General features: G+C 39.3%; 1 protein-coding gene across 2 annotated transcripts in view; it reads right to left on the reverse strand.

Moving 5' to 3' along the window:
- Nucleotides 1-22,652, reverse strand: part of AKAP6 (A-kinase anchoring protein 6) — a 552,477-nt gene that overhangs the window by 268,694 nt on the left and 261,131 nt on the right. The window lies entirely within an intron of this gene.

Consider the following 22,652-nt stretch of genomic DNA (forward strand, 5'->3'; position numbering starts at 1 on the left):
TCTTTATTTTTTATTTGCAAGGGAGCCAACAGCTGTTTTCTGGGCTAGTGGTGAGTCCCACTGAGCACACAGTATCTCAGGATAGAGACATCCTCCAGACCCCAAGCAGGAAGAAAGATGGGCTGGAACCTGAGCTTCATGGGAACTCCCAACCATTCTCAGTGAGCAATGGGCTCTTTGGTGCAAGAGACAACTGTCACATTCCCACAATAACAGAGTTTAATATTTAAATTCATAAGGAATACTTAAATTTCAACCCATAATTTATAATCACAATCACTCTTTTATTGGAGAATAGTTGACATACAGTGTTACATTGGTTTCAGGCACACGACATAGTGACTCAACTTCCTATATGTTATGCTGTGTTCACCCCAAGTGCAGGTACCATCTGTCACCATACAGCACCACTGCAATGTCACTGACTAAAAAGCTATGCCTTTTATCCCTGTGACACTGATTCATTCCCTAACTGGAAGTCTGTATCTCCCACTCACCTTCCTTCCTTTGACCTTTCCTCCCTCCCCCCCTTCCCTCTAGAAACCCTCAATTTGTTCTCTATATCTATAGGTCTGACAGAATTACTCTTGAGAAAGAAAGCCAGAAAAACCCCAAGGACAAAGAAAGACAAAAATACAGTTTTGTTTTTAAGACCTGGACATTTTAAACAAAAACATTACTACATCAAAGTTTCAATCTCCTCCACATATACTATTAGGTAGGCAGATGTGGTGTCTGATATGTCACTTGTCCTTACAATTTCCCAAATATCCATTGTGCTGTCAGAGGCCCTAGCATGAAATGGGTAGCACTGATGGTAATATTTAGTAGAGCAATTTGAGTCCATTAAGCATCAAAGGGATGTACATGTCAGCTAAAAGTACTCAGTGATTCATTTTCAGTTATGCATCAGTGATTTTTTTTAAATGGAGCTTTTATTATAATGATTTTTGTTAAGGCTAAAATTTTAGGATAACATTTGAGGTGTGAGTCCTATCAAGAGTATCCAAACTCACTCTGTGCTGGAAACATAACCTTTCAATTTCATATAATTCAATTACTTGTTTCTAAGAGAAGAACTAAAATGGAATCTGTATTTACTGTGCAACAGTAGGCAAAAAAAAAAAATCTATTGAAGAATGATGGAAAGTTGTGCTGAATTTTTAGTAATTACATATAATTTCAATAAATGTTGCAATAATATTTCTTAAAACCCAAGAACTAATTGGTGATAGTTACATAAGTTGGTGATAATAATTTGATGCAGATTAAAAGTTTAAAGAGGTGTTGGAGTCCTAGTTAGGTAAAGTTCTTACAAATGTAGCCCATGAGCACATGCAATCCAAAACAGACTTGGGGCAAAAATCACATTCCCTTATCAACCAGTACATGGGAACCACTCGCAGCTGGATTAGCCCATCTCTGCTGCCCTTTGGCACATGACAGTGGGCCTCCGCAGCTATCATCAAATATTCCAGATTGCCTGGGCCTCAACGGATGCCTGCTTGGAGCATCTCCTCCATTTGTCCCCTACACCTTTTATTCCTGATACCTTGACCGCCACCCCAAAGCAGATGTCCTGTGTCCTTAACCCTCTTAGGATGCTCAGTTCTGCGTAATACTGTGTTACTTTGGGAAACTCTCTTCCTCCCACTGCTGATCTCTTCCAAATTCTCTGTACTTTCCTGGCTAGTATTTCCATTCCATTGTAAAACAGACAAAAAAATAAACACTATACTTTGTCACAGAATAATACATCTATCTCCTGCTCTTACCCAAATCTGACTCTGTCCAAGGTTCCTGCTTCCCCCACTGCCCTCCCATTGAAGGCTGTTCATTCTCCCAGCCCTCCCCTGAGAGATGGGGAGCAGAGGGCTGATAGAGACAGGGTAAGCCTCACTACTCCTTTACCACTTTTTGATCATTGTCCTTTTGTTCTCATACTAACATCCTTTGTTTTCACTAGGTGCCTGCTGTCTGCTACGCCTTCCTGACTTCCTTCTTCATTACTATTCTTCTCTTTCACTCCTGCACACTGAAGACTGCAGTAGCTCAGTTTTCCTCTCCATACCGAGAAGACCATTAACTTAGGTAACTTCAATATTCACACTGATGAGCCAATGAATACCCTAGACTCAAATGTCCTTTATTCCACAATCCTTAAGACCTTCATACCTATTCCACTTGGATAACTCTCTGTCATAGCTCTACTTGGAACCTTGTCATCTCTCCACCTGTGGAACAATATCAGAAAGTTCCCCATGCCACCAATCTCTCTTTGTCCGACTTTTTCACTCTCATTCTCCCACTACAGGTGCCCCCCCCCTTTTTTAAGATTTTATTTATTTATTTGACACAGAGAGAGAGAGAGAGAGATCACAGGCAGGGGCAAGAAGGAGACAGAGGGAGAAGAAGAAGCAGACTCCCCATTGAGCAGGGAGCCCGATATGGGGCTCGATTCCAGGACGCTGGAAATCATGACCTAATCCAAAGGCAGACACTCAACCAACCGAGCCACCCAGGTGCCCCAGTGTTCTTCAACCCCATCTGGGCCACCAGATTTTTCTGCCATATCAGCCTCCTCCTAGCACAGCCTCGACAATGATCCCTTCAGCCACTCCCTTGGCAGTGCTCTCCACTTCCTCACACTCTTGCTTTCATAATTTGGATTTGTTGGTATCCATTTCCTGGGTCCTACTATGATCCTGCAGATGCAGAATACATTATATACCTAGGAGAAGAAAAGGGGTGGTAACTTTTATGCCTCCTGCTCTGAATACCCAAATAGGCATTTCTCAACCACACCATTCCCACCCTCCCATACAATATGTTACATATAATCTTGGCACCATGAAAACTACATGCCATCACTCTTCCTACACATAATTTGGATCCTCCATGGTGAATGCAGGAACTTAGAGCCAGGTCGTGGGTCAAGATGGCCAGGCCACTACCTAGGGGTACTAAAGCATCAGTGGTGCCAGCTAAGGTTTTCACACCCTTCTCCTGACGTATCTGTGAAATATAAATTGGCCTTGTTCCTACAGAAGCAGATGGGCTCTGAGAAGAAGGAAACACTCTCCCCATGAGAGCTGACCTCCCTCTAGTGAGTATTTTGGCAATGTGCACATGCAGTCTCTGCTGAAATTCTGAAACTAAACAATGCATGGCGTGGTGCAAACTTCTGGGGTCTGCTCATTTATTTAATTATGTTTATGCCCTCTACTTGGCTACCAGGTGTCTGGTTTGACAAAATCACAGGCACATACAAACTGCAGAACAAGAACTGCAGAGATATGTGTAAGTTGTGTGTGTGCATATATATATACATATACATATATACACACAACTGTGTGTATACCCCCAAACACAGAACTGTATTTAGAACAGTCGGTGAGAGGTTTATTTAGAGAAATAACTGAGTGATTCTGAATCTATACATACTCTTTAGTAATATAAAAATCTGCTTTTCCCAGTCCTTCTATATAAAAGTCAACCAAATATTTAAAGAATTTTCAGTTTGAAGCTTCTGAGGCTTAGCCTCTTAACTACTTTCAGCTTGTTGTATGTTTATACAACAGAAGCTGAAGATTATGGACATTCTGTTTATTTTAATTCAGTCAGCTATTAGTGACGTTTAAAAAGGATTTGCTCAATGGCTACCTCCCAGCAGAAGCTGTTTGGAATTAATAGGCTCTGAGAGCTCGGACCTGTTGGAGGCTCTGTGGGCATTAGATTAACAAGGTGAGTGGAAGCATGGCCGGGGCGGGGAGGGGGGGGGATATGGGGGGAGTTTGGTGGAGGGCTGAACCAGAATCCAACTGTTGCATATAAGCCTTGATTGCACATGTGACTCCAGCAGAAGCAACTGGAAAGTAGGTTCAACTCAGGTGTTTGAAGTGCTCAGTGTATAACAAACTTTTGAGTACGGCAGTGCTACATACTAGAGACAAATTTAGTAGCTTTAGATGCACAGATTTTTAGGAACACAAAAAGAAACAATCCCTCCAGGTTCAAGAATGGAGATTCAGGGGTGCCTGTGTGGCTCAGTGGGTTAAGCCTCTGCCTTCGGCTCAGGTCATGATCTCAGGTTCCTGGGATAGAGCATCGGGATCTCTGCTCAGCAGGGAGCCTGTTTCCCGCCCCCCACCTCTGCCTGCCCCTCTGCCTACTTGTGATCTCTCTCTCTCTCTTCTCTCTCTCTCTGTCAAATAAATAAAAAGAAAAAAAGAATGGAGATTTAGATAGATAGATAGATAGAAGATAGATAGATATAAATGCAAAGACCAATAAGCAAAAATATTTCTCTCCATCTTCTTACTGAGAACATTAACACTAAATTCGTATTATGCAATTAGATATTTTAAATTTAACACAGCAATGACTGATTAAACTGATGTAGTGACTAAAAGTCATCACGAATAATAATCCATCCCAAATTATAATGCTTGACTTTAGATTCTTTCCTATTTCTATAGGGATTGTTAGTAGGCAGAAACCTGAGTGTCTGTAAAGGAGATAAGATCAAGAAAGGGATGAGTGACAGCATGGAATCCTTTCCAGCATCAAGGGGAGAGATAGCTTGGTCCACCAGTATACCTTCTATAAATCAAGTTATTCCTGGAAATTCATCTTTCATAATATTAGCCTGAAATTATCCCATTTCTTCTGTTCAGACCTAATTCCGGTTGGTAGTCCTATCAATATCAGCCCTTCTCTCCAGTGTTATCTCTACAAGACCTTTCTCCTCTGACCTTCAAATTCCTCTCCTGACTCCCAAGTATGTCTCAACTGGGACAAGATGATGATGGACAAAGCCACCAGTCCAGACTTCTCTTGCTCCTAAAATCCCAAATTCAGTCTACTGCCCTTCAGGGCAGCTCTCATCCTTTGTATACCACGTCCACAAACAGAGAGCTAGAAGACTCTGGGACTGTGGTCGAGGTTGGGGAAGGCAGATCCAGAGAGGGGCAGTCAAAGATACCAGGAGAAACTATTGTCCTTCAGAAGTGCACCTGGTGCTGGCCCTGTTGTCCTGTTCTGTTATGAATGAATGAAAGCAAATACATCTAACTTCCTATGAATACAGTGACAAAATGCTGTTTCCTAAATTATGAAGATTTCATCATCATCATTGTCAGAACATAGCTTCATCCCCAGAGTATATATTTTGATATATGAAAGTTCTCCCCAGAGGGCTAGTTCCTAACACCTCTTCATATAGTTAGCGGCTATCAATAGGTTGGACACTCCAGAATTTTGATATGCATCTTTACTTTAACATACTGACAATGAACAAAAACTTAATTTCAGCAGACAGAATTATTTAGTCTTACTTTTAAGTATCATCAGTTCATACCCACTACTTTAGTTACCTAAAAATCTCCCACGATTCTACATGAATTTCATTTCTTTTCCTCTAAGAAGAGATGTTCGCCAGCAAGCCTATTTAGATGACTAAATCAACAGACTTCTCAAAGAATAATAAACATTTAATTTTAAGTTGAAGATAGTTTTTAAATGTTCTTCAAGCAATAACATTTTTTGATAGATCCTCAAACTGTTATTATTAAGGATAAAATGATAATGTCTTTAGAAATTAGTCACTTCCGTTTTTTCGGTGAGTATGAACATTAGTACATACCCACTATGTACTAATCATGCATGGGGGATACAAAGTTGACCCCCCACCTTTGTGGAGTTCCCTGCCTGGTAGGAAGTGGCATGTAACCAGAAATCATAACTGGGAAGATAAGCGTTCACAGAGAGCACAAATGAGGAGAAAATTACCGTGCCCATGGAACCAAACAGGAAAGTGGCAAGAACGCTTTCCTAAGGAAATAAAGTTTGAGTCTTAAAGGGGACAAACTAGGATGATGAGGCAGAGAGGAACATTCCAGGGAGTGACAGGTGTCAATGTGGTCTCCCTAAATATGGACCTGAGGTTTGGCACTGATTTTTCTTAGTCATAGCCTATTATACACAACCCAAAAAAGGAAAAAAAATTGATTTCATCAAAATTTAACTCTGCGAAAGATATTTTTAAGGAAAAGTTACCAGGAAAATATTTGCAAATCACGTATCCAATAAAGGATTTATATCCAGAATATTGTAGCTCCCTCTGATCTTTGGGAGATATGTTCTAAGAACCCAGTGGATGCCGGAAGCAAAAGATAGTACCAGTCTCTATCTATACTATGGGTTTTCCTGTACACACATTCCTTTGATAGAGTTTAATTTATAAATTAGTTACAGTAAGAAATTAACAATAATAGTAAAATAGAATAATTTCAACATACTGTAATAAAAGTTATATGAATATGGTCTCTTTCTTTCTCAAAATATCTTATTGCACAGCTCTCACTCTTTGTCTTCCTATGATGTGAGGTGATAAGACACCTATGTGATAAGATGAAGTGAGCTAATGACACAGGTAGTGTGATGTAGTCAGGCTACTATTGACCTCTTGACAATACATCAGGAGGAGGATCTTCTGCTTTCAGACTTCAGCTGATCACTGAAAGGAAGAACTATTGTATATAAAGAATATTCAAACCTCAACAGTAAGAAAACAACTAATCTAATTATATAATGGGCAAAAGATTTAAACACTTTACCTAAATGGGAATAATGATGCTTCAAAAAAAGAAAAGCACATGAAAAACTTTCAGCCTCATTAACCATTAGAGAAATGCAAATTACAACTACAATGAGATACCTGTATATACCCATCAAAATGGCCAGAATAAAAAATTTGCAATAATACCAAGTGCTGAGAAGTTCTAGAACTACTGTAACTCTCCTACACTGCTAATGAAATGCAAAATGGTACAGTCACTCTGGAAAACAGTTTAGCAGTTTTTTATGAAGTCAGACATATACTACATAGGACCCAGCTGTCTCACTCCTGAGTGCTCACCTTTTTTTTTTTTTTTTAAGATTTTATTTATTTATTTATTTGACAGAGAGAGATCACAAGTAGGCAGAGAGGCAGGCAGAGAGAGAGGAGGAAGCAGGCTCCCTGCTGAGCAGAGAGCCCGATGCGGGACTCGATGCCAGGATCCTGAGATCATGACCTGAGCCTAAGGCAGCGGCTTAACCCACTGAGCCACCCAGGCGCCCCTGAGTGCTCACCTTAAAGAAATAAAAACTCAGGCACATTCACAAATGAAAAGAAGCTACTCATAATTACCAAAACCTAAACATCTTTCAGTGAGTAAATGGATAAACAAACTATAGTACATCCACATAATATACAACAAATGGGGGGGGGAGATCTAATAATACATGTAACAGTTTCTAAAATCTCAAAAGCATTATGCTAAGTGAAAGAAGCCAGTCTCAAAAGGTTAAATGCTATATAATTCCATTTACACAACATTCTCAAAAGAAAATCATAGTAATGATCAACAGATCAGTGGTTGCCAAGCATTGGGGTTGGGGAGGGCAGGACTATAGACTGATGACAGATAGCACAAGGAATGTTTTCTGGGGTGATGGAATTGTTCTGTATCCTGAGTGTGGATATGGTTAGACAAATCTACACAAGGGTTAAAATTTGTAAAATTGCACATTAAAAAAAAAAAAACCAAGTCAATTTTTCTGGATGATAATTTTAAAGATAAGAAAAGAAAACTAGTTTATAGTCTTTTGGTAAAATGCATATAAAAATTATTTTTGGGTCACATATTCCCTTCAAAGCTTGGAAATAACAAGAGCACAGTCATAAGGTCATGGCACTACTATCATTATACCTGATGCTACAACCTCCACATTATTTTCTTTTTTTTTTTTTTTTTTTTTTCCCAATTTATTTATTTTCAGAAAAACAGTATTCATTATTTTTTCACCACACCCAGTGCTCCATGCAAGCTGTGCCCTCTATAATACCCACCACCTGGTACCCCAACCTCCCACCCCCCCGCCACTTCAGACCCCTCAGACTGTTTTTCAGAGTCCATAGTCTCTCATGGTTCACCTCCCCTTCCAATTTACCCAAATTCCACATTATTTTCTAATAAGTATTATCCTCAAAGAAAATGAGGATAATCTGGAGCCCATCTCAAAGAAAATTAAAGCAATTAGAAGTGATTAAAAACATATCTTCAAAGTTGCATAAGACTTTTTCCTTAGACATTTCTGTGTTCATGTGGGAAAGTGATGGTCTCCATTTTGCTTTAATTCTCATAAAGAACTGTAGCCTCTGTGGTGTTCACAATCATTCGCAGCATAATATGCACTGAATACATTATGCTGCCAACTGCCCACTTCGCTCAACCTCTCTGACACATTGTGGTCAGACACACCCTGCAGCTGCAAGATGCCTGGGTGGCTCAGTGGGTTAAGCCTCTGCCTTTGGCCCAGGTCATGGTCTCAGGGTCCTGGGATTGAGCCCTGCATCCGGCTCTCTGTTCAGTAGGGAGCCTGCTTCCCCCTCTCTCTCTCTGCCTACCTCTCTGCCTACTTGTGATCTCTCTCTCTGTGACAAATAAATAAATTAAATCTTTTTAAAAATATTAGTTTTAAAAAAAATTGCAGCTGCTGCTGCCTGTCTTTTGAAACAGGAATCTTCCACAGTTACTGAGGCTGTTCATACAAACACTGACCTGACACTGTTCACAAATAAACTCAAGCCAGTTGGGCATTTTTTCTTTTAATTTAGTTGTGTGTTTATGTGAGAGAGGTGCCTTTATGTTCTTTCTTTCTTTCTTTCTTTTTTTTTTTGTAGGATTGTTGTATATTTTTCAGTTGTAATTTATTTTTTCTAGACAGAGACAGTGCTGTTATGTGTTTAACCAGTATGTTCAGTCTTCACCAGCTTGTGATAGAGAGGAGGGCACCCTTCCTGTGAGTGCTCTAATTGCTTCGCGCCTGCTGCTTGTCCCAGGGAGAGGATCTGTTTGCTGTCTCATCCTAAGGCCACCATGCCCGTTCTCCATCATTCTTGAAACATCCAGGTTTTCTTGTGAAATGACAAGTATCCATGGATCAGCATTCTTCCAAAGTGGCCCAAACTACCCATCTCCAGGCTGTGTGTATTTGGAGGGAAACCCACCCCTCCTGCAACTTCCTCACCCAGGTACTAAGAGTCTCATGCTCTACCGACTGAACTAGCCAGGCACCTCTCACCCAGGTACTAAAACAACACTTGGCATCTCAGTTTCCTGAAGTCCCATAAATACAATCCTTCCCCTTCTCTCCGCTTCTTCCTTCCCCACATGCAATCCCCAAGTGAGAAAACACAGAAAATCCCCCCAATACCTACAAACTGCCTCTCCATGGGAAAAAAAAAAAACAAAAAACAGTAATCAGTAGGCATTTCTCCATTCATCTAAAACCCCAAATAATGTCTTTTTCTTTTCCTAAAAATTTTAATATTTCTCTCAAAACATTCTTGACTTATATTTGTGTAACTGCAGGACACATTCAAATGGTTTTTCTAAGAAACTGTGAGTTAAGAAACTGTGAATTAAAGTCTGGTTTTTTTTTTTTAAATTTTAATTTTTTTTAATTTTTTATTTTTTTTCCAATTTATTTATTTTCAGAAAAACAGTATTCATTATTTTTTCACCACACCCAGTGCTCCATGCAAGCCATGCCCTCTATAATACCCACCACCTGGTACCCCAACCTCCCACCCCCCCGCCACTTCAAACCCCTCAGACTGTTTTTCAGAGTCCATAGTCTCTCATGGTTCACCTCCCCTTCCAATTTACCCAAATTCCCTACTCCTCTCTAACGCCCCTTGTCCTCCATACTATTTGTTATGCTCCACAAATAAGTGAAACCATATGATAATTGACTCTCTCTGCTTGACTTATTTCTCTCAGTATAATCTCTTCCAGTCCCGTCCATGTTGCTACAAAAGTTGGGTATTCATCCTTTCTGATGGAGGCATAATACTCCATAGTGTATATGGACCACATCTTCATATACACTATGGAGTATTATGCCTCCATCAGAAAGGATAAAGTCTGGTTTTTAAAGGACAGTCAGGCCTCTTTCTACTCCCACTGTTTTCCTATCACAGTTTCAAAAATCTCAAACCCTCAGCTTAACCAGTGCATACCATTACATTTAGAAAAACATAAATTACATTTAAAAAAAAAAGTTTTCAGGGCACCTGGGTGGCTCAGTAGGTTAATAAGCCTCTGTCTTTGGCTCGGGTCATGATCCCAGGGTCTTGGGATCAAGCCCCACGTTGGGCTCTCTGCTCAGCAGGGAGCCTGCTTCCCACTCTCTCTCTGCCTGCCTCTCTGCCTACTTGTGATCTCTCTCTGTGTCAAATAAATAAACAAAAATCTTAAAAGTAAATAAATAAAAATAATAAAATAAAATAAAAGTTTTCATGATCTAAAGTCAGTAAGAAGAGAATGAAGTTTTCTATATATGTTTTAGTCTTAATGTAAAACACCATGTCATCATAACTGCTCATTCTGTTTACTAGCAATTGTAGAACTAAATGATTAAAGTATCTTTTACCCATATGCTCACCATATGTGTGTGTGTTCACTAGAAAAAGCTGAGAAGAAATTCTTACCTAATACATGGCCTTTATATTTTAAAATACAGATCAAGGGAACACCACAGTAACTGGGTTAAAAAAAAAAACCTCACTTTAAACTAAAATTTGCAACTTTATATAAAAACTTCCTAGTGCAGAGTATTAATGTCATCTACAGTTCATGTTCAAAACTGTACTTTTCCTAAAAGACACATAGCTGTTCCTATAACAAGGCATTTTATTTCCCCCAAATTAATCGACTGCTCCCTGGTTTTTTTCCTTCCTTGAGAAAACATACCATCCTAATGGTCCTAATTTCTTCTTTGTCATATTGAAAATGACTGAAAGGAGAGGCCAGGAGAGATGCTGAGACTTTTTATGATCATCACAGTACATACCTCTCTCCAAAGTTTTAAGAACTCTATGGTTACAAATAGCAGTTATCCCTTTAATTGCTAAAATCTGGAAACTGTGAGGACTGAAATTAAATTATTTATGTGCAAATGACTTTGCTGCTATCATTAGCTACAACTCATCCATCTCCCTGATCAGTCTGTACCTGTCTGGATGCAGGAAACGTGCCTCAGTTGTCTCTGTGTCTATGGTGCCACACTGCCAATTGAAGAAAATACTGTGTTTCACAAAGCAAACAGAAATCCCTATAAACCAAGCACTAATCTAGGTTCCTCCCTTGAGTGCATTCACAGTAATTGGCACTCAGTTGGCAGAAGAAAGCAGCTCCCATTGGATGCCAGTTGTGCTGATTAGCTGAGCTGCTGAAAAAGCATATAGGTTTGGCAAAGTAAAGGCGATGATAGGAAGGAGAGGATGAAGATGCTAAATACAGGTTTGGAAGCCTTCACCCTTCCACTTTCACACTCTGAAAGTCTACTTTGCCTTCAACTGAGAAAGGACCAGCTGGGCATTCTGTCTGGCCACACCTGCCCAGATCCAAATCTGGATTGTTCTTCTCATGATGTGAATTTTTTGTTATTGTTGTTAAAACTGTTGATTAAAAACTTCAGAGGAGGGGCGCCTGGGTGGCTCAGTGGGTTAAGCCGCTGCCTTCGGCTCAGGTCATGATCTCAGGGTCCTGGGATCGAGTCCCGCGTCGGGCTCTCTGCTCAGCGGGGAGCCTGCTTCCTCCTCTCTCTCTCTGTCTGCCTCTCTGCCTACTTGTGATCTCTGTCAAATAAATAAATAAAATATTTAAAAAAAAAAAAAAACTTCAGAGGATTCGTTGATTGAAATATCATTTTGAGTTCCTAATCCTGGGCTCTCATTATGTGAGAGGGAAAAAACCCTGAGCAAAAAGATAAGCAAATTGACAATTGCTGTTGCACTTTGGAGAAAATGGATTTTGTTTTGTTTTGTTTGTAAAGATGCATTTATTTGAGAGAAAGAACACAAGCACGAGTGGGGTGGGGGCAGAGGGGAAAAAAAACCCCAAGCAGACTCCCTGTTGGGCACAGAGCCCAACCTGGGACTTGACTAGGCACCCCAGAGAAAATGGTTTTCTAACTGGGCTATTGCTCAGGCACACTCACACTCACACTGTTCTATATGGCTCAGCTAGATAAAGGTTCAACATCTAAGCACATTCACGAACAAAAACCACAGCCATGGTCTTGACTCTATACTTCCCACATCTTTATACAAGTGATTTCAGGTAGAAATGGACCAAGAAATTAGTGGTGGCTCTTACCGTGCAGTGTGCTTGTTAATAATGTAGATTCTGGGGCTACTCCTTTGAAGAGAGATGGGACCAAGAGATCTGCACTCTCTTAAGCATACAATGGCCATAATGCCAGTGTTCTCGGCACCACACGCTGAAAAACACTGAGCCAGATACGGATCATCTGGCTAGGCTGACTAGCACTGAAAAGGGAACTACATGCACAACTATAAAAAAATAAACCTCCCAGCACCTTGAAAGACAGCCTATCTCTGACATTATCCAGATGTATCTACAGCAGAACTTACATTCCTTTTGCCCCAGAATATGATTTTCCACAGTTTTATTTACCCACTGCTGACAACATTGTGATACACTTGAGGACAGTATCAGGGTTGTAGATTTGTTTAACATGCTTTTTCCCCCCTGTTGTTTTACACTTATAATACAGAATGAAACAGACATGAGAAATCACACAAAAATATATAGCTTACTCAATTACTATGAGACAAACATCCTTGTAATAAATATCCAGGTCAAAAATTTTCTAGCCATGTGCCTCTTCCTAATCATAAAACCCTCTTTCCCTGCAAAAGTGACCATTATCCTGACTTGCATAGTAATCACTTTCTTGCATCTCATTCTGGTTTCATTACCCAAGTAAAGTATGTACTCATTGATACTGTAACTTCCTTTTGCTCGGTTTTTCACTTGCTATGACCATTAAGTCTTTAAATCTACAGATTCCATCTATATTCCTTTTTCATACAATTTATCTGTTGAGGATCCTGGGGCATTATATCTACAGAGTTTCCCCTAATTAGGATTTGTTGATTGCAGTCATCATGTTGGTTCCTCTGCCCTCTTTACTTCCTACAAACTGGCAGCTGAATCTTGAGGCTTAATTAGTTTCTGGTTCAATTTCTTTAAGTACTGTTGTGTTATGCTCTTACTTTTGGTTTTGTTCTTTTTTGACAGTTGATGATATCCACTGTTCTGATAGTTGGTGCTCTGTAGTTAAATCTATTAATACATTATAGAATGATGACATTCTATCATTTTGTTTTCATTTAATGGCTGGAATAACTTTATCAACTATTTATTTACAATGATACAATTCATAAAAGAAAGTCAAGATAAACGCTTAATTCTTAACCCAGTTTTCAAGGTAATGAACTGCTTTTCTGTCAAATCAGAAGGTAAGCAACCATTTGGTTTACTTAATATCAAGTACTTATTGACTTAGACATATGTGATGAGTTTTGATCCATTCCAATGGTTAATCTTACTGAACCTCAAACTGTCCATTATTAGCCAGTAGGATCCCCTTTGATTTGACTATTCCAGTTTTCGATAGCTTCCTCACTCATCTTGTATATTTCCAGACTTAAAATCAGCCATTCTTTTAAAAAACTTTGCTTTCCTTCAATGGGAAAAGTTTTTTCAGACTATCGTCTGGGTAATAGGGATGCTCATTACTACCAGATTAGTCATTGTTTGTAAGTCTTTTTAATGAACAGAGACAGAAAATATCATATTTAAAAATAAAACACCTTGTGAGTTCAAAACTGATATTTCCAATTCAAATTCATGACTACAGTGGTCTCATCTAACATTTTCATCAGTCTCTCCTTTCTTCCACACCAAGAGTCCTGGTTCTCAAGAACCAGGAGTGATGGGATTGGAAGAACCCATAATTACTCATTCATTTTATCTCATATCACACATATGATAGTTTCAGGATAATAATACTAATATTACCCTAATACTACTACTAATACTAGCCCTGAATGAATGACTGGGTCAGGCACTTATGAAGACACTTAACCAAAGGCATTTGTTACTGTAGAAGAGAGCAGAGTTGCCTTTGGTTTATCTTTAACTAATCTGTGAAAGAACAGAAAATATACCCTAGTCTCATATTCACCGCAGTTCACATTACATAGATGAAATGTCTGAGGATTTTGTAAGTTCCTTTATCATCTTCAAGGTCTTTCTAAAGGGGGGAAGGAACCTCAATAAAAATATAACTAAGAACCACATGACCACTGGTTCTCTGGGAAAGGAAAGATGTTTTGGTTTTAGAAGGCATTCTCTGAGAGCCTTCTTGCCTCTGCAGACTATCAGAGAATATGTGTAAAACAAAAATCATGAAGGAAGCAATCAACAACATACCCAAGAAACTGCACCATTATGTGCACTCCAATGCTAAGCATGCCAGGTTATATACTCTTTTTTTCTTTCCAGTATAACACCTACATACAGGACATAGTGTGATTCTTATTCATGATCAGTTTAAGGCTATGCAGTGATAATAGGTCTTCTCTTTATGCAATGGACTGTGAGACTCTTTCTACTAACCATCTCGCATGGCCGAAGTTGTACAATTTACAGATTTTGCTTTGTTTGTTCAGTGGTCTTTGTGTCATTTCTGTCTATTTCTATGAGATCTGTCTTCCTTAGGAAATTCCTATGTGTCAAATGCTTCATTTTTCTCTTTGCTTTCCAGAGTACAGCACCACATGCAAATAGATTCTTAATACATGCTGATATTAGTGATATTGAATTCACGAACCATGAAATAGAAGCTTGAAGATGATCATGAGAAAGAATAAATGAATCACAAGATGAATCTAGATCATTTTGTAGCAAGCTGAGTGTCAGAAAGTCTGAGTTCTTGGTACTGGTGTGTCCTGACTACCTGTGTCCCAGTGAGCTTCAGAATTCTCATCTATAAAGACAGGGCTGGATAGATGAACTCTACTCTCAAGCTCCAAGATTTTCTTCTGTTTTTTTTGTTTGTTTTTTTTTAATTTTGTGTACCCCTCCCACAATGCAGAATCTGAGCTTTACATACCTGGAAACTTTTGTGTATCTCTGATAATTATGGTAAAATGACAGCTATTTCCCAAGAGTAGTAGAATAAGCACTAGACTGGGAATCGGGATATCTGAGTCCCACTTCTGGGGACACTGGAAGGTATCTCTACAGCTCTTAGCAGTGACCCTGACACAGGTTCTGATATAACAGTGCAGATCCACATACCAGGCAGAGGAGGAAAGATCTATGGTTCATTCATTATGAGGGCCAAGACCTCTACCTTCACTCCAGGGTTAATGTCCTGAGGAGCCCTTTGGTTGTGTTTTCTTTAGTCACCATGGTAGGCTCAGGCAATATATTACTCTTCCTCATCCTGTGTCCCTCCCACTCAACTCCGCCACTGACATGCACACGTGCGCACGCGCGCACACACACACACACACGCACACACATTCCCTTGAGGCTCATTTCCATCTGCCTGAACTACCATTACTCTCTCTTCATTTTAGTCATTTAAATTCATTTTCTAAAAATCTATTAGTACCTTTTAGCAGTTTAGATTTGGTCACCTGAGGTGGTAATTTTTTATTAACTCTTGAAATTGTTAAGCATTTCAAGTTATAAGTGATCTTATAAGTTCATTTATAAATGCTTTCTCTTCACCTATTCATAAGTACTCTTATACCAGGATTTAAAAGTTAAGGCGATGAAAGCCCTATTTGGGATTTCATTGCTGAGTCATGAGGTGACCTTGAGGTGGTCAATCTCTTTCTTAGATGCACTCTTTATATATTTAGATCACTAAAACCATGGCACAGCTTCTAAGGATGCAATTTTATGTCTTCCTCCCCCACATAAATATCCACAGCAACTAGCTTGACTGTTGATTTGTATTTAAACTCCTACAACATGACTATTGGGAGCTAACACTGTAGACACAAGTTTTTAGATCTCACATTTGTGACTCTAGAATAGGAAATGAAACCTTATAGGATCAGAGTCCTGTGAAGAACTAATTTTAGGGGCCATGAGTAAGACCCTGCTAATGAGGTAAAATAAATCCAAATTCAAAAGTGCCAATGCTATCCTTTCATGTAGGGCAGATGGTAATGCAAGTCATCAATTAACCTCCTGGATAGCTCCCATTGCCTCCCATTGACCCAATAATTTCATTCCTAGGAATCTCTCCTAAGGCAAGAATGGATTTACCTACTAAAATGCTATCACAGAAATGTTTATAATGACGAAAAATTCTACCAACAAAAAAAATCATTTTTGTATCATTGTATTGTACACCCAAGACTAACATAACACTGTATGTTATACTTGAATTTTTTTTAAAAAAGGAGATTAGTTTAACATGATATGATATTTCATAGAATGAAAAAATACACAGATGCCAAAAATGGCATCGCACAATATATTTCATAGTATCAGACGTTCAAGACACATTGTTAACTAAGAAAAAGTAAGTTATAAAAGAGTTTCATAAGAAATATTGGTATATATTCTCGGAGAGAAAGAACTAAAAAAGATGTCAAAGCTGTTGATAGTATTTTCTGTAGGTGGCAGCACTAAAAATGATTTTTAATGTACTGTTTGCTTGTATGTTTTAAATTTTCTCCACTATAGATTCAATTCTTTTGCATAAAATTTAAAAAAGTAAAAGTAAAATAACACCAAAGAAATGAAGTCAGTGTCCATAGCAACACAACATTCAAGGAGTATAGGCACACTATGCAAAGTAATATAAAATATACTATCAAGGTCACTGAAGAAGAACAATCTCAAAGGAACAGGATCCTCAGATTCTCAGTATCCTTTTTGTGTAGAGAAAATTGCACTTTGTCCATACCCACCATTCTTTTAAGTACTAACATTAACCACTGCTATTAAGACTTTTAACACTGTTTTTGCTTGATTACTTTTTTTAAGTTTAGCAGACTTGAAATAAAAACATGGGTGAGGGAAAGACATTCAACAACTGAAATGAGTGGGAACATAAATTACTCATCCTCTCTTCCTCTTAATCTGACTTATTTGTCCCAGAGTTTGGCTGAACAAACCATCAGCCCTCTTCTACATTTTCATATAATCCCACAAGTGGTGGTAGTGGTGGTGGTGGTGGGGGGGGGTGTTTCTGAAGACAGATTCTACCTATTGATAAAGTAAGATCTTGTTTGTCTCCAGAAGTGACCTTCATTCCCTAGCATTCAGAATCTCCCACTATCAAGATACTCTAGGCTTTGAGTAATTACCAGAGAACTGAAGACATTTAAAAGGAATTTGGTGCTCCCTTGGGGGCACACTTTACATAAGTAAAATTTTAGTCCTTTACAATTGCTAGGAATTATTGAAATAAATAATTCTTGGTAATTTACTCATATGGATGTTTATATCAACCCAAATAATCAACCCATCAACCCAAATAATTTGTACTGGTGGATTAGTTTTTTTCCTATTCTCATCCCTACATCCACAGAATCAAAAAGAGCAAAATGCATACACCTAACACATTTATGGGAAATTTAATACTGAGCATCACAGTCTAAATTAAAACACAGAATTCAGCTTATATCTTAGTTAAAAAAATCCATTTTGGTATTTTGCCTGCTCTGTGCTTGACTGACTCTCCATATTAGAACTCCTCTTCAGCAAGCACCAGACATCCAAAGTGAGACAAAAGTTATTGAATTCCAATAATGTGGTTTTAAATCTACTCTCATTGCCCTTTTCCAGAGGCCCCTTTGGGAAATAAAAATGGATCAAACTAACATATCTGACCACCAAGTGCAGGAACCATCTATTATTAATGTCCCAGTGACACATCAAAATGGAGGACGAAGGATCCATTCAAACACTCCCCTAACACCAATTCAGCCTCCTCAAAGGACCTTACATTGGAAATCAGCAACCAGCTAAGAAACAAATTCGATTTCAATGCACTTTCCAAACATCCAGATTAATTTTACCTATAAAATCATTTTAAACTTCATTGCTTACTTGACTTGACTATAAACCTAGTAAGGGAGAACTTTCTGATTACACACTGAGAATTCTATTTGTACCTAACAATGAGCAGGGTTTCAGAAAGCACACAATAAGCAGGACAATAAATGAGCTCTGAGCAAGCACAAATATCAACTGAACCTCGGGTCATTCCTTTCAACACTTAATCCATGATGAATAATCTCCTGCCTATAGTATCCTAAGTCTTCCACTCCTCTACCCCAACTTAACTGCAGGCAAGAACCACCTTGTGAATGTCTAGTGAAAAATCAGATGTGTACAAGTAAGTTAATAATGAATAATAAAATTAAAGGAACAAAACAAAGGGGCAAATGAGCTGGAGATACGGAAAATATGAGTCAGAAAAGACTACAGAGAGTCTTAGAAGGATAAGATAACATATTGTTTCTTTTTGACTTAGACCTTATGTACTTACCAAATCTATAGGAGAGACAAGGTGGCTTACAAATAATAAGGCACATTATTAAAAGTAAGCACACACACACAAAAAAAGCAGGACGGACAAAGATGAACAAGACAATTGAAATGAGATAGTTGCTGCATTTAAGAACTCAGTTAAGGGCTATGAAAGGAGGAGGAAAATATGTGGCCATAAGAGGATGGCTGAAGAAAAAGACTTGCTGTGGGAAATGAAAGATGTAAGGAATTATTAACAGTTAATACAAGAAGGTAACAGTAGATGATCTTTGTAGGTAGAGTGAACTAAAGACCTGGAACACCCAAACTGGGAAGACCTTGCTTCTTGAATATTGCATCAAAATGACAATAAATCAGACTTGGAGCGTGGCAGGCAAAACCAAGATTCACCTCAGAGCCTGGTGCAGAGACACTCAGGCTGGAAGGGACTGGATTCAAATCAGAGAGATTTGAATCTCTCTGATGTGTGATTCACTGACAAGTGAACACTGACAAGGAAATTCCAAAGGAAATTTACCTCTGGAACTACTGAAAAAGTAGACTATGGAACTAAACTTTATCTTTGTGCTTGTCTACTTACACTACGAAGAGGATCTGAGCTCCAGGACTGCTCATACAAATGTCAAGAAGGTTCTCAGACTCCAAGCAGAGGGTTGAAGGTATGTATAGGATGATATGGCCCAAAGGGACCTCTTTTCCTCCTTTCTCCCTCAGGTTGGTGCAAAGGTCAAGACCATCAGTGACCCTGAGGAGTCTTAGACATCAAAATGCCCCTGGCGGTTCATCACAGAGCAACAGAGAGTGAGGACTTGATTGCCTGGCTTGGCTCTAGTGGTTTCTGTCAGCCAGAGCTGACATGAAAAAATAAATGGATGCCTCTTTGAAATGGGCAGTCTAATGTTATACGTTCTGGGCCTTGTGGCCATCTTGACATTGGAAAATGCATTTAGACACCTAATTATATTAGGAGTTATTTGCTATAGACTTATTTAATGGAAAATATTGGTACTGGTGACACAGCTTAAAATCTGTAAATAGGCTAAATAAATGATAGAACAAAGGCTGAAAACAGCTATGTGGGTAGAAAGCAAAATAAGTGCACAAAAAATACCCAAAATATCTCTGGGGAATAGGTTCGTAGGTAACTATTTCTATATATATGTATCCATATGTTTATTTACAAATTACTATTTCTTATAAGGAACATGAAACACTTTTTCAAAAAATAATTTGGTGGTTTTCTGCTGGCTTGTGTGCTCTTTGGCATACACACAAAGAACTTGCCTTTTAAAAAGAGGAGGCAGTGGTGACGAGTGCATTCTAGCAGAAAGACGTGGTTAATACGAACCATGGGAGAAGAGCTGTTCGGAGGGAGAAATAACACAAAGGCTTTTGTCTAAGGGCCCCTGGAACCTATGTGATAACTAGTTCCAGAGCCTCCTTTAGGTGCTCTGCCCCCAAAGAGCTTACAGCCAAATCCTCACCCACGGACTCACCCCAAAACTTCCTTTAAATGCAGCCAGAATACATTTTGTTTTTCAAACTGTGGGAGGTCAGCTGCACTGTGGGGCAGTTGCCAGTGTTTATGGAATGACAAAGATTTCCGGGAGAGGCAACTTCAACAGGAATAAAGGAGTGTCAAGTAACATAGAGCAAATGTAAATCCACACCAGGCTGGAATGACCAGCCCTCAGAAGGACTATAAAAAGCCAGCAGAGTCCCAAGTCTCATCAGCAGGACTCTATTTGCCTTGGAGCCAGACTGCGTCTGGGAGTTCTACCACCCCAGCTGCCAACCAGCAGGCAGTGCCCTGATCTACCCTAAGCAGGAGCCTGTGTCCTAGAACCACCTTCCCTCTTGGGTAAACACCTGGAGGAAATACAGGCTGTGACAGTGTCCTTTCTAACAGCACAACCTCCACTTCCCTTGCACGGCCAACGAGGAATCATAAAAATACACTTACACACCACACAAATGGCCACTGGAAGAATTTTTTAAACTTCATTTAGAAATTAGTTTTCAAAAGAGGTAGTATGAGTAGTTCATTGCAGGAAAAAAAAAAAAAAGTTAGAAAAGACAAAAAAATTAACCACAGGAGTCTATGGTCATACCACCCTAAACACACCCTGATCTCTTAGTAAAGACAAAAAATTAATCAGGGAACATTTTTGTATTATTTATCCCTAAAGCCAAAAATATTGCCTCATACATAGTAGGCCCTCAATAATAATCACCAAATGAAAAGTAATTAAATAAATCACCAGTAATCCTACTCTTTTTTTTTTTTTAAAGATTATATTTATTTATTTGACAGACAGAGATCACAAGTAGGCAGAGAGGCAGGCAGAGAGAGAGAGGAGGAAGCAGGCTCCCCGCTGAGCAGAGAGCCCGATGCGGGACTCGATCCCAGGACCCTGAGATCATGACCTGAGCCGAAGGCAGAGGCTTAACCCACTGAGCCACCCAGGCGCCCCAGTAATCCTACTCTTTATACAAAGTGGTAGATAACTTTCTATTTTGTATTTTATTACTTGTGTTTTTATTCAACGGCATATCATTAATATTCTTTCATATCAATAAATATATTTCACAATTATTTATGACTGCATAGTATTCCATTTTATGAAAATACAATTAGAAAAAATACAATATTTTTTGAACCAATATTTTGTAGTTGGATGTCTGGCCTTGGAGTAAACATCATTCTCTTCAACGCACAAATACCCTACTGATAATTGAAAAATTCTGGTGATTTTTCCTTTTCTTCGAATTTTTATTTTATTTATTTATTTGACAGAGAGAGACACACACAGCAAGAGAGGGAACAAAGCAGGGGGAGAGTGGGAGAGGGAGAAGCAGGCTTCCTGCCAAGCAGGGAGCCCAGTGCAGGGCTTGATCCTAGGACCCCACGCCCATGACCTGAGCTGAAGGCAGACGCCTAATGACTGAGCCACCCAGGTGCCCCTGCTGGAATGTTAAGAATAGAGAATAGAGACCTTTTCTGTTTTACTTGTCCCTAGATCTCCAGAACCTACTATATTTTTTATTACCAATAAAGTATGAATGAATGACTCTTGCCTTTTCCTTTCTTTTGATTCCTATTTCTTTTTTTCTTTTTTTTTTTTTTCTTTGATGCTGCCCCAAAGACAGACAGGTTTTGGTTCCCATTTCAATTGCCCTGCTCCCATCTGAACTATTGGCATAGTTTTTGAGCTGGTTTCTCCTTCCTGCAGGATGTCTAACTAGCTTTCCCAAGATAATCATCCCTTATTGAATTTTATACTAATAAATGCCCTTTTAATTATGTGATAAATTTCCTCTTTTGTTACATGATTCCCTTCAGAACAACTTTAAAGGCTCTGCAACGTTGGGATAAATTCAAAAGTCCTTTTTTTTTTTTTTTTTTTTAAGATGTTTTTACTTACATTATAGACAGGGGGAGCGGAGGAGAGGGAGAAAGTCTTAAGCAGACTCCATGCTCAGGGTAGCTTGAACCAATGTGGGGCTTGAACCTACCACCCTAAGATTACAACCTGAGCTGAAAACTAGAGTTGGATGCTCAACCAACTGTGCCACCCAGGTGCCTCCCCTCCAAAAGTCTTTATTCTAGTTCATCAGGAATTACCATAAAAGAATCCTGGGTCACTTTCAAATAGGAAGCTGCCTTAGAGCAGCTGAATTTCAGTCTGCTGAATTCAACTGATTTTCAGTCTGAAATCATTATTTCATATCTGAGGTCACTGAGGCTTCGAAGGTTCAGTAACTTGCCAAGGACACGTGGCTAGCGAGTGGCAGAGCCCAGATCTCTGGCCTGTGGTCCAAGGCCTTTCCTTCAGGCCACTCTGGCTAGCTCCTGGTCTTCCTTGCCCATTTCATCTCCCATCCAGATTCACGGCAGACAGTGTCAGACTCTCCCTGAAATAAGGCTGACTCATCCTGGCTCTTGTCTTTTGCTCACGGCATTACTGTTGCCCAAACTGTCCTTCTGTTCTGCCTCTGCATGTGATTCAGTCATTTTCAAGGCCCCCATTCAAGCCCTGTCCCCCCTATAGTGCCTTTCATCAGCCAAGCTGAATTATTTGTCCTCTGCTCTCTAACAGCATTTGCCTGCCCCACTCATTCCAGCACTTAATTACACACTGCTTTGCAACGGTACATATTTCACAGCTGAGTGAAAGAGTCTGCTGCATGTGTAAGAAGGAAAAG

Source organism: Neovison vison, chromosome 13 (genome assembly GCF_020171115.1).
Source record: "Neovison vison isolate M4711 chromosome 13, ASM_NN_V1, whole genome shotgun sequence".
Classification (NCBI taxonomy): Eukaryota; Metazoa; Chordata; class Mammalia; order Carnivora; family Mustelidae; genus Neogale; species Neogale vison.